The sequence below is a fragment of the Panthera onca genome, chromosome B3, assembly GCF_046562875.1.
Source record: "Panthera onca isolate mPanOnc1 chromosome B3, mPanOnc1 haplotype 2, whole genome shotgun sequence".
Classification (NCBI taxonomy): domain Eukaryota; kingdom Metazoa; phylum Chordata; class Mammalia; order Carnivora; family Felidae; genus Panthera; species Panthera onca.
In genome coordinates, this window is record NC_138344.1 from 109916190 (window position 1) to 109928976 (window position 12787).

The 12787-nt window shown below is 44.1% G+C and overlaps 1 protein-coding gene across 1 annotated transcript in view; it reads right to left on the bottom strand.

Annotated features, from left to right (window-relative positions):
• ESR2 (estrogen receptor 2) overlaps positions 1–12787 on the bottom strand; it is a 73129-nt gene that overhangs the window by 59688 nt on the left and 654 nt on the right. The window contains exon 2 of the mRNA XM_078448173.2: positions 12451–12741. The gene's annotated coding sequence lies outside the window, so the exon portion shown is untranslated. The remainder of the gene's footprint in view (positions 1–12450; positions 12742–12787) is intronic.

Genomic DNA, 12787 nt, shown 5'->3' on the forward strand with positions numbered 1-12787 from the left:
GTTTATTTAAAAATTCTTATCGAAAAATAAACGAGAATTGCCAAGAAACCTCGAAAGAGCAGGTCAATGGGCCTGGATAGCATTAACAGACATTCAAACACACAATGAATCAGTCACCAGTAATAAACACAAGGAACAGACAGGCCACTGCACTCGTGTCAATTATTAATTTATCGCTTCTCAGGTTCAGTGTATGGCCCATGGTAAGCGCTCGAGTCGCTTAACCTGTTTAAAGTGAGCACAATGCTAACCTTTCTCAGTAGAGGGCGCTGCACGGACACCGCAGGAGCAAGAAGCTGCTGTGACTTCTGACACGGGCAGAGGGCGGCAGTATGAGGGTGAGAACAACCAGGGGAGACTGGCCCTGTGGCGGGTCCTTTCCACAGTCACCTGTCCAGACTGTGGCCTGAGGAGTCACAAAGAAGTCGTTCCTTGTACAAACCTCCTCACCTCCTGCTACCTGCATGCTGTAAAGGCCTTCTGTCCTGCGCAGCCATCCAGACTCCCAGGGCACAACCACTCAACGGGCTGCTGATCGCCCCCCCCCCGGCCCCCCCACTGCACCCTGGTTAGCGGCCCACCCACCCTTCCTGAAGAGATCTGAACCCCTCCAAATTGGTTCTTCCTTGGGTGCTCTCCCTTACCCCTACGGAACCGCATAGAGTTACTTATTATATTTAATCTCTTATCATAGTTATTCTTTATATTAATCCTCCTCTGTTGGGGGCGCCTTGGTGACGCAGTCGGTTAAGCGCCCGAGTTAGGCTCAGGTCATGATCTCGCAGTTCATGAGTTCGAGCCCCGCACCTGGCTCTGCGGTGACAGCTCAGGGCCTGACGCCTGCTTCAGATTCTGTGTCTCCCTCTCTCTCTGCCCCTCCCCTGCTCATGCTCTGTCTCTGTGTCTCAAAAATAAATAAATGTTAGAAAATTTTTAAAAGAAAAATTCTCTGTTGAAACCTATAGTTTCAACCCCCTGATCGGCCGCAGGCTGCTACATAACAGAATAGAAAATGCCAAAATAGAAAATTCAAAAACTCAAAAGTTTTTGGAAAGTTGGCATATGGTAAAGGTCTCTGATAGTTTACATCACAAAGAAAACATTGGACAGTAGAATTGCCATTGGAAAAAGAACACATGCCAGAATCAACTCCAAAGGGTTCAGAGATCCAAATGTTAAAAGAGAAAGGCAACCAGGAGTGAGGAGAAGGAGAGGGGACCACACAGGTGCTAGAGGTAAGCACAGAAAAATTGCTTTATAACATGGGTGTGGGAAAAACCTTCACTATGGCTTAAAATCCACAGGCAATAAAAAGATGACCAATAAATTCAGGAGAGAAAAGTAAATCTTTGTACATCATAAAAACACCGTAAGCAAAGCCAAAAGCCTAATGACAAATGGGGGGGGGGGGGGCGGGGGAAAAACTCTCAACTTCTATCAGAAATAATGGGTTCAGGGCGCCTGGGTGGCTCAGTGCGTTAGGTGTCTGACTTCGTCTCAGGTCATGATCTTGCAATTCATGGGTTCGGGCCCTGCATCGGGCTCTGGGCTGACAGCTCAGAGCCTGGAGCCTTCAGATTCTGTGTCTCCCTCTCTCTCTGCCCCTCCCCTGCTTTCACTTGCTCTGTCTCTCAAAAATGAATAAACATTAAAAAATTAAAAGAAATAGGGAGCTAATTTCCCTAGTATATAGAGAACTTTAAAGTGAAAAAAAGACTAAAAAAAAATTCTTTAAACAGGCAAAAGACACTGAACACAGAAAAGGGAAGGCAAATGGCCCTTCAAATGCAAAGAAAGATGCTCAATTCCATTCATAAAGATTAAAACTACACCAAGACACCATTTCTCACTTATCACGTTTGGCAAAAATTCCAATGTTTGACCTCCCCTCCCTGGCGAGGCTGTGGAAAAACAGAGACTTTCTCTGACGTTGTTGGTGGGAATGCAAAATGGCACAATCTCCACAGATATTGGGCATTATACAGAGAGAACTCATGCTTTACCTTTGGACTATGAATCCAGAAAAAGGGAAAAAAGAATCATCAGCTACCATTGCAAGTGATTGTTACATCAGTCCCTCACTCTGAAAAGTAGTAATTAAGGGAAAGAAATTAAACCTGTACCCTGACTTTTTGAGAGGATCCATAGTTTATGCCACAGTTGAGGGCAAGCTCTTCTTTACAAGAGAACGCCACCCACTAAATAGTTTAGAAATAAAATATTTGGATGGCTAAATCGGATATAGAAACCAAGTAAAAACGTTAACAGTTACTGAGTCTAGATGGTGGACATTCATTATACCAGTCTTCCACCTCTTCTTGAAGTTCAAAAGTTTTCACAAGAAGCTTTGGTGGAAAGACACAAAAAAATACAATTCCAAATGGAAACCTTTAATAATAAAAGCTTAGAATAGGGGGGCCTGGGTGGCTCAGTCATTTAAGCATCCGACTCTTAACTTCAGCTCAGGTCATGATCTCACGTTTGTGAGTTTGAGCCCCGCATGGACACTGTGCTGATAGCACAGAGCCTGCTTGGGATTCTGTCCCCACCCCCCCCCCCACCCGCCCCCCCCCCACTCGCCCCCCACCCCCCCCGCCCCCCCCCCACCGCTTGCCCTCTGTCTCTCTCAAAATAAATAAAAATAAACTTTAAAAAAATACTAGGATAATTGGAATAATATAATCTGGGAAGGGGAACAACGACCACTAATAACTAGACTGGTTGAGAGAGATCGTGAAGTAAACAAACTTGCCTGGAGAAGCTCTCCATCTCCATCTACTTTCTCCTGACCTTTTCACTTGAATGCCCATTTCAGGGGCGCCTGGGTGGCTCAGTCGGTTAAGCGCCCGACTTCAGCTCAGGTCGTGATCTCGAGGTCCGTGAGTTCAAGCCCCGCATCAGGCTCTATGCTGATAGCTCAGAGCCTGGAGCCTGTTTCAGATTCTGTGTCTCCCTCTCTCTGACCCTCCCCCGTTCATGCTCTGTCTCTCTCTGTCTCAAAAATAAATAAACGTTAAAAAAAAAAAAATTTAAAAAAAATGAATGCCCATTTCATTTGTCCTCAAAACAATATACGTATGGTGGTTTTAAAACATGTCCACAAATTCTTCAACATTCCTCCCTTCAAAAGGTGGAGTCTAACCTCCCCTTGAGTATGTGCTAGATTTGTGACTCTTTTTTTTAAAGCTTATTGACTTGAGAGAGACAGAGACAGTGTGAGTGGGAGAGGGGCAGAGAGGGGTGGGGGGAGAGAGAGAATCCCAAGCAGGCTCTGCACTGCCGGCACGGAGCTCGATGTGGGGCTCGAACCCATGAACTGAGAGATCATGACCCGAGAGGAAACCAAGAGCCAGAGGCTTAAGTGACCAAGCCACCCAGGCACCCCAATGACTCATTTTTAATGAATAAATTATGGCAGAAGGGATGATATGTAGCTTCCATGACTAGGTCATAAAAAGCACTGAGGTCTCTTCCTGGCTGGCTCCCTTGGATCAATCATTCCAGGGGAAATTAGCCGCCATAGTGTGAGGACACTCAAGCAGTATCATGGAGGCCCCCTGCCAATGGCCAGCAAGGAACCACAGCCTCCAGCCAATGGCTCTGTGAGTGAGATATTTTGGAAACTAACCTGCCAGCCCCAGGCAAGCCTTCAGAGGAACTGTAGCCCTGGCCAGCATCTTGACTCCAACCTCCTAAGAGGAGCTAAGCAAGAACCATCCAGCTAAGCTACTCCTGGACCCCTGACTCTCAGAAAATGTGTGTGATATTATGTTTGTCATTTAAGCTGCTAAATTCTACAGCCCTAGATAATTAATACAATATCCAAGGTAAAATTAATCATTTTCCTCCCCCAAACCACTCCTAATTTCCTATTTGTGTTAATGACAAAGCCCAGTACAGTTAGCTTTGACTTCTCCCCTGCATCCAATTATCTTTAACCACCAAGGCAGACTTTTTTTTTTTTTTTCCTCCCAGTGCCTTTTCCTCGTGGTCTGTCTTTGCCACCATCTGAGCAAGCTCTCATTACTTCTTATCTGTGCATGTGTAATAGACTCCTTACCACTCCTGGTCTCCAGTGAGCTCCTTCTCCAGGTCCATACAGCTGCCAGATTAACATTCTTGAAACCCAGCTCTGATCAGCCCTCTGCTTCCCACCAGCCTGTGTAATCAGTCACACTCTTCCAACATCCAAGGCAATCCATGCCACTGCCCCAACCCACCATCCCACCCTAATCTGCTGTTTTCCTACAGGAGACCTGCCGTGTCCGTAAGAAATATGCAAAATGCATCGTGGAGTGGCTGGCATTTCATACCTTAGCACTTTTTTCACTCTTAGCTCCTCTATAATTACTTGCAAATGTAATCCTCCTTATTAGAACAGCACTGAATCATCCTTGTAAATGGCAGAAGTAGGATTAGAACTCAAGCTCCTTGAAGGCACACGCTATTTTTATTCACCTTCCACTACAACTCAATAAATATTTGTTATTATGAAAGACTACGAGGAAATGTAAGATTTCAGGCACTCAGGGGTGTCAGCCAGAGATGAGAGCACCGTTCGTAGGCATGGTACCGTGCTGAGACAGGAGAGAGCTCGAGGAGTCCCGACACACACACTCTGCCTGCAGAGGGCTATCGTGCCAGGTAAAGGAGGCAGGAAAGACCAGGAGAGATGCTAAGGCATGAGCACAAACGTGCTACAACTTAAAATCGACATTGACTGACCATGAAAGACAGGAGAGGGAATGGTAACTGGAGAAGAATATAGTGTCCAAAAAGTTTATTTACCTATACATATATATGTACCTATACATACATATATATATATATATGTTTTATATACATTTCACACAAAAAATCAATGTGCATGTGTTAATGACAGAATTTCATAACGTCCATTACTTAGATTGCTAATCAACACATATAATCCCTGATTCCTAACAGAAAATATGCAGGATAAACCATATAATAGTAACTATTGTCAAAACTAACAGTTTCCAAACTTTTTTTTTAAGTGGTGGTAAATCACACATCAAGCTTATGATATGTTAACCACCCTTATTTTTTTTTAATTTTTTTTAACGTTTTATTTATTTTTGAGACAGGGAGAGACAGAGCATGAACAGGGGAGGGTCAGAGAGAGGGAGACACAGAATCTGAAACAGGCTCCAGGCTCACAGAGCCCGACGCGGGGCTCAAACTCACGGAACGCGAGATCATGACCTGAGCTGGAGTCGGCCGCTTAACCGACTGAGCCACCCAGGCGCCCCAGCCACCCTTATTTTTTTAATGTTTGTTTATTTTTGAGAGAGAGAGAGCATGAGCAGGGGAGGGGCAGAGAGAGAGGGAGACACAGAATCTGAAGCAAGCTTCAGGCTCTGAGCTGTCAGCACAGAGCCCGACACTGGGCTCGAACCCACGAGCTGTGAGATCATGACCTGAGCTGAAGTCAGACACTTAACCGACTGAGCCACCCAGGCGCCCCAATGTTAACCTCTTTTAAATGCACAGTTCAGTAGTGTTAAATATGTTCACAGCATTGTGCATCTCCAGAACTCTTTCCATCTTGCACAACTAAACTCCCCACCTGTTAAACAAGAGTTCCCCAACCTACTCCTCCTCCAGCCCCTGGCAACCACCATTCTACTTTCCGTCTCTTATGGATTTGACTACTCAGTACTGCATATAAGTGGAATCATACGGTATCTGTCCTTCTGTGTCTGGCTTATTTCACTTAGCACAATGTCCTCAAGGTTCGTTCATATTGTCTCGTGTGTCAGAATTTCCTTCCTTTTTAGGGTGGAATAATATTCCATTGTGTTTGTGCACCACATTTTGTTAATCAAGAAAGGGTTTAATTTTTTTTTTAATGTTTATTTATATTTGGGGGGTGGAGAGAGAGAGAGCGCGTGTGCACAAGTCGGGGAGGGGCAGAGGGAGGGAGACAGAATCCAAAGCAGGCTCCAGGCTCTGAGCTGTCAGCACAGAGCCCAATGCAGGGCTCGAACTCGCCAGCCATGAGATCATGATCTGAGCCAAAGTCGATGCTTAACCAACGGAGCCGCCCAGGTGCCCCAATCAAAAAGGGTTTTAAACAGAGATGCTTGAAAACATTTACAGGTCCATGGAAATAACCTAGGTTAGAGCAAGTGGTTGAATCTAGAAGAAACACAGGCATTGGTAATTAGCTCACTGGTAATGTTTAGATGGCAATTCCATGACCATCAGTATTGTGATGAGCCATCTATCCCTCAATCTGTCCTGAAAACACCTCTCCTATTTCAATCCACCTACACATGTGCTCGCTCTCTGTACTTTATGTTTCTTATATTGTACCTTGGTGACTGTTTTTTAGCGCATTGTTTTTGCTATGTGATCTCAGCATATCTTGTGCATCCAGATGTTTAATCAAAAAACATTTAAAGTACTTTAACAACATAACTTAAACAGTACACATTATAACAACGGAGAGGAAAATACTGAAGGTAGCATGCTTAACAAATTGTATTTATGTATAGTAAAATGTAACCTGGAGGTAATACATTTTGCATTTCTTGACTATATACATACACACACACACACACACACACACACACAATGTGGTGCATAAACACAATGGAATATTATTCAACCTTAAAAAGGAAGGAAATTCTGACACACGAGACCATATGAACTGAGTAGTCAAATCCATAAGAGACAGAAAGGAGAATGGTGGTTGCCAGGGGCTGGAGGAGGAGTAGGTTGGGGAACTCCACATATGGGGAACATATATATGTGTGTGTGTGTGTGTGTGTGTGTGTGTGTGTGTGTGTATGACCTACCCAATTTAATAAATAAAAGTATATCCAAAAGTTAGTGTGGTCACTGTGGTGAGTATACACATCGTATGCAGGAAATTATGAAGCAGGGCAGCAGTGAATATTAGAGTAACAATTTAAGCAAGACTTCAAGTTAATACACAATTAATAATAAAATCAGTTGAACGGTTTAAACAAAAAAACATTCTCAACGTTTTGGTCAATCAAGGTTTTACTGGATTTCACGTTGTCTCAACTTTATATTGCCCCAAAGAAAGGTACTCAGCGTCTTAGCATAAGTAATTCAGCAAAGCCAACACAGCCACCTATCAGAAAATCACTGCAATCTTTTACTTTCATTAGGCCTCTTACAAACACAAAGCTCCTACTGATACAAAGTGACGAACAGCAGCATGGAAATTCATAAACTTGAAATAACACTTGCTGTTATCCAGGTGGAAAGTGAACACACAATTTAAAATGAATATGACAGCTCTCGGGAGCACAGAATCAACCCCATTACTCATTTTCACCTACAGCTGAAATGTTCATTCTCAGCCCAGAAATGCTGAAATGACCTGTCAGACACACCGCCAAATGGCAAGTGCCAGGATTCATCCAGGCAATCAATCAGGTGCCATGGTGACTTTGCTTAGGAAAACGGATTTCACATACTTATACCAATCAATTTCTCCAGAGTTTCCACACATGCCTCGCACAGTAATTCACGTGAGAGCGCTGGTTGCTGGACAGTGATTGAAAGACCACGTTGCCTTTTGGTTGGATATCCTTTGGATGCATCCAGAGTCATGTGACATGGGACCTCAGATCATTAGGAACTTGGTAGCCAACGCAAAGGGTTTCTCCTCTGAAGCAAAGACACAAGGGGTGATGAACCTAAATCATGGCAAGAGGCCTGATGGACAAGCAAACAAGTAGCAGACGTCTTCACTGGACGTCTAGAAAAGTGCATGAGCAGACCTGTACCGGTTATGTGAGCAGGTCCTATTGAAACTGGGGAGACAAAATGGGTGAGGGAAAGAATCTCATTGTAGGGTGGGAGTTTCCCAACACTTTCCTCTGAACAAGCACGCTTTGACTCAGCGAGCACAATACGAGGTACCACAGGGAGAAACAGTCTCTCAACAGCTTAATTGCTGGGCCTGGCAGGCACCGAACTTCACCTGGCCAACCAAAGAACATGTTCCCGGACATCCTGATTCTAAGAATTAAACATTCCTTTGCGTGTCAATTTTCTTTCATTAGTCGCCACAGCAAAGAGTTGGCCCATAGCCCTCACGATGAACAGCCCCGGTCTTCCGTTAAGAGGCTTCTCAGCCCCACTCCTCCAGCTCACACGCCGGTGGTGAGCCCTTTCGGGTCACATCTGTGTTCAGCAGGAGAGCGTTTTGCACACATGTGATGGTACACAGCGTTCTAACACACTGGCTCAGGAACACATTATAGGACTTAAACAGGAAAAAAGTTTTTAAAATTCCAAATATGGGGGCGCCTGGGTGGCTCAGTCGGTTGAGCGTCCGGCTTCGGCTCAGGTCATGATCTCACAGTCTGTGAGTTCGAGCCCCTCGTCAGGCTCTGTGCTGATAGCTCAGAGCCTGGAGCCTGCTTCAGATTCTGTGTCCCCTCTCTCTCTGCCCCTCCCCCACTCATGCTCCGTCTCTCTCTGTCTCAGAAATAAATAAACATTAAAAAAAAAAAATTCCAAATATGGACAGTGATTCCTTGGGAGATATTTAAAAAAGAAAAAAAAAAAAAGCCCTAGAAAATGGTAGAAAGGCACTCCACAAAGAGTAGAATGATCTTATCAAAGCACCTATCAAATCTAGCTCAACAATAAGAAGGCAGGTGCCACCGGGCCTGTTATTACGTATATTCCGGCCCGGTGGACAGAGAAGCACACAGGGTCCAAGTCCTGACTCTGCTGAAAGCCAGGTGATGACACTCAAATCACGTCAACTCCCTGAGCCTCCGCGGCTTCTTCAGCAGAAACGGGGACCTGCTGTGGGCTGCGTTTTTTCACAGCACTTGGATGAAGTGAAATGATGTGTGTGTGACAGCGTCCTGTGAGGGATTATCACAGTCCAGGAAGCTGACATCAGTCTATTACATGCCCCTGGACACGCCAATAGTGGGTGGCAGAACTTCTAGGCGAGGTAAAAGGCTCTTCTGACCGCCCTGAAGACTTTTGCCTCCTCGTTGTACTTTGGTAACTTCTGCTTAACAATCCATCACACCAGTCCAAACAGCTGGGCCGCTGGTAGGCTGCTAGCACCGTGTGGAGCACCCAATGCCACTTTCTCCTCGTGCTGTGTTCTCGAGCCTGTCCGCCACACTTCCCCAAGCATTCAGTTCAAGCACCCCTCGTGTGTGTGCCCCATGCAACATACATCACAAATGCATGCATTATGTGTCATAGATGCACATTCACAAAGCAGACACCGGAAGGAATTTGGGGGAAAAGGTACCAAATATTTAACTGTCAAGCATCCTTCATGTGTGTCTGTGGCTGTCTACCAGCCTTTGGCCTTAAATTTTCCACAGCAAAACACAGCTCTCGATCAACTTAGTATTCACTGGAAAGGAAAAAACACTCCAAAATCACCATGGAACTGATCATTAATAACTGATTCACATGCAACTGTTTTGTTTTGTTTTTTTAAGTAGGTTCCATGCCTAGCACGGAGCCTAACGACGCAGGGCTTGAACTCACAACCCTGAGATCAAGACCTGAGCCGAGATCAAGAGTCGGATGTTCGACCAACTGAACTACCAAGTGCCCATACACGCAACTCTTAGGAATGTGTACACATATCTTCTGAAATGAGAAAAACCTAACTCCCCTAGTAGCCCACTGGTCCTTACTGAGCTGGCTGGCAAACAGAAGTTTGAGGGCTTGAATGGGGAAGAGCACTGAGCCTCAGCTGCAAAGTCATCACACGCTAAGGAGGGGCAGGGAGGGGGAGCCCATCAGTCTTCACGGTCTTCGGCAAGTCTCTGCCCCTTCCAATTCCAACTGTCAGGGAAGACGTACCACTCTTAGGAAATGGCTCCTGACTGTTCACTGAATACCATATTAAGCCGTAAAGAATACTAGCTTACAAAAGATTTTGCATCTACGTCCTGCAAGAGAATCTAGATTTCAAAGCATGAGCACAGAAATGAAAAAACTCTGACATCTACACATAAATTGGGCACCGACCTCATAGCCTATTAAGGAGAGTATCTGGGGGAGCCTGGGTGGCTCAGTCAGTTGAACGTCTGACTTTGGCTCAGGTCATGATCTCACAGTTCGGTTTGAGGGGTCTGGCCCTGGGTCAGGCTCTGCACTGGTGGTATGGAGCCTGCTTGGAATTCTCTCTCTCTGCCTGACCCCCACTTGCAGTCTCTCTCAAAATAAATAAATAAATAAACTTAAAAAAAAAAGAAGAAAGGAATGTATTCTAACTTAAGTCACAATCACTCTGTCTTATATTTTTTTTTTCTGTCTTATATTTTAAATGTCTCCAAACTGCCATTTTCAATCACTGTTTTGTTCCTCACCATTTAATAATGTGTAATTTCAGGTAACTTTCTTGTAACTTGAGATTACAAGTACAATAAAAGTGTTTTTAAGTGCCCAGATTATAAAAATGCAATACATTCTATCAATATTACCTAAATAACCAATGTTTTGTAAATAACCGTGTAATTCATCTGGGATAATTAATGACGTACATTACCAAAGCTTATCCGGCAACAGAATCCAAATGTGCTAAGAATGGAATCTATTAGTCTAATGGGAAGTTAACATGTAGCCCTATTTGCAAAACTGCTTCTTGTTGCCTCAATTTATTCCAAAGTATATAGGACTAAAACAAAAGTACACAACCCACAACCTGACTCATCCCAACAAAAAGGGGGAGGGGGGGGCTGAGGTTCTTTTTTGAAAAGCAAAAGAAGATCATTATTTCTAGGTAAGAACATACCAAAGAGCAGAATGGTAAAATCAGAGAACAGCTCAGTGATTTCTAGGTATGGGGGATGGGTGGAGAGGGTGAAGTATGAAGGCACAAAGGGGGCCTTTTGGGGAGTGATGGCACTGTTCTAGGTCCTGATTGTAGAAGCGATTATATAAATGTTCACCTGTCAGAATTCCCAGAGTGATACACCTAAAGAGGCTAGATTTTACTGTATGTAAATTACAAGGCCAAGAGCCTGCCTTTTTTTTAAAGGCTATTATGTCTAGATCCATGTGCTAGGCAATGAATCATGAAGTATACAGTTCTCAAGTGTTCCAGATGTAATTACTAAAAAACTTACCCATAAATGATTGAAGTTCAGCCTTCAGTATTTTATAGAATTATTATATTTTATAGGTATTCTACAAAATGACTCAAACGTGAACTAAAATTATCACAAGATGTATTTTGCATCATTACCTGGATGTATAGAAAACTGCAGTGCCTTAAAAATGGACATAACAATATCTATAAGTGCTAATTATATTTTTAAGCATTGAATTTACTACTAAATTTTACCTTTTCCATATTATAAATTGAGGAATATTAGTCATTAGATTCATTCGAGTCCCTCGGAACCACTATGAAATGTGTTTTTAATTGATTTCAGAGATAAGTCGTAAGTGTTACAGGACACTGGCTACTTTTGAAATGAAAATGTTTCACTAATTCAACTGAAAAAAAAAATGCTTGGATGTCATATGGATCCTAAAATTATGCCTTAACATCTATTGTTGAACAGGCCCTTACATTTTCTCTCTTCCTGAATATATACAGAAATATAGATTTTTCTGCAGAAAAAAAATAAAAGTCAAAGAATAAGTGTCATAGTCACAGCACACAGACTTGTGACAATACAGCACAAACCTTTGATTTCACATGTTCACTTAAGTAACAAACATCTTCCCCCACACACGAAGGACAACAGCCACTGTGAGTTCAGAAACTTAAAAGTAAAAATTCCCAATGGAATGTCCATGTGAAGGCTAAAAATCTAACAACCAAGGCAAAACCCTTTCCTCCAAAGTGCCGTGTACCACACCAAAGCACAAAGTTGCTTTTTAAAAAGCTAGTAAAATTGAGTCAACCTGGTTTTCCTAAATAGAAATCCACTCAAACCCGAAGTTTTGTTTTTCCCACAAATACCATTCCCTCGACTAAAGTTCATGCTTCCAGTATGAATGAGACACAAACGGTAATACAAAGGGGTGAGAGCAGCAGCTGTGTTCGTCTTCTGCAAACATAACAGACCAGATCTTAATCCTGCTCAGTTTGCCCAGGACAGAAGCAAATCTGTTTTTGTTATCACTGAGGAATGACAGTTAATACATTTAAAACACTGGTCACCTGCTTGAACCACGGTCCACTCTCCCAGAGTTTTTCTTTTTAATAGGCACGCATGAAGCCGGAGTTTACAGGCACAAACTAATAAAGTAAATGAACTTGTCCGCGTCTTGAATGAAAATACTTATCAGAGCATGAAATTTGTTTCCTATAATTTTCAAGACAAGTGGTTTGGGGGTGGGGGCGGGGCGGGGGGAGTTGGTCTTTTATTCTCAATATTACTGGTTTCCCATCCCGGGATTTCAAACAGAAAAGCAGACAAATCACACTATGAGCCAAGGGACACTTACCTTACAGGGAAACACCGGCCTAGCGGTCCCTAAAATGCGGACACGTGCTTTTCCCAGAGTAGCGGCTCCCGCACCTGGCTCGCACCTGGCGCTCGGCCACCAGCTGCGGAGAGAGAGCCCACCTCGCGCAGCCCAGCCCTCGATCGCCGCAGACGGGGCGCCTGTCGCAGCCCAGGGTGGTCCCTCTCCACCCCGCAAGTTTCCAGCGGCGGTTCTCGCAGCCTCGGCGCGTCCAGCTGCCTAGCAGCAGGGACGCGAAGTGGGTTTCAACAGGTCCAGTAGCCAGAGACACTGCAAAGATCACAGACGACTTAACGAGGCGCCTCTCCTCCCTTTT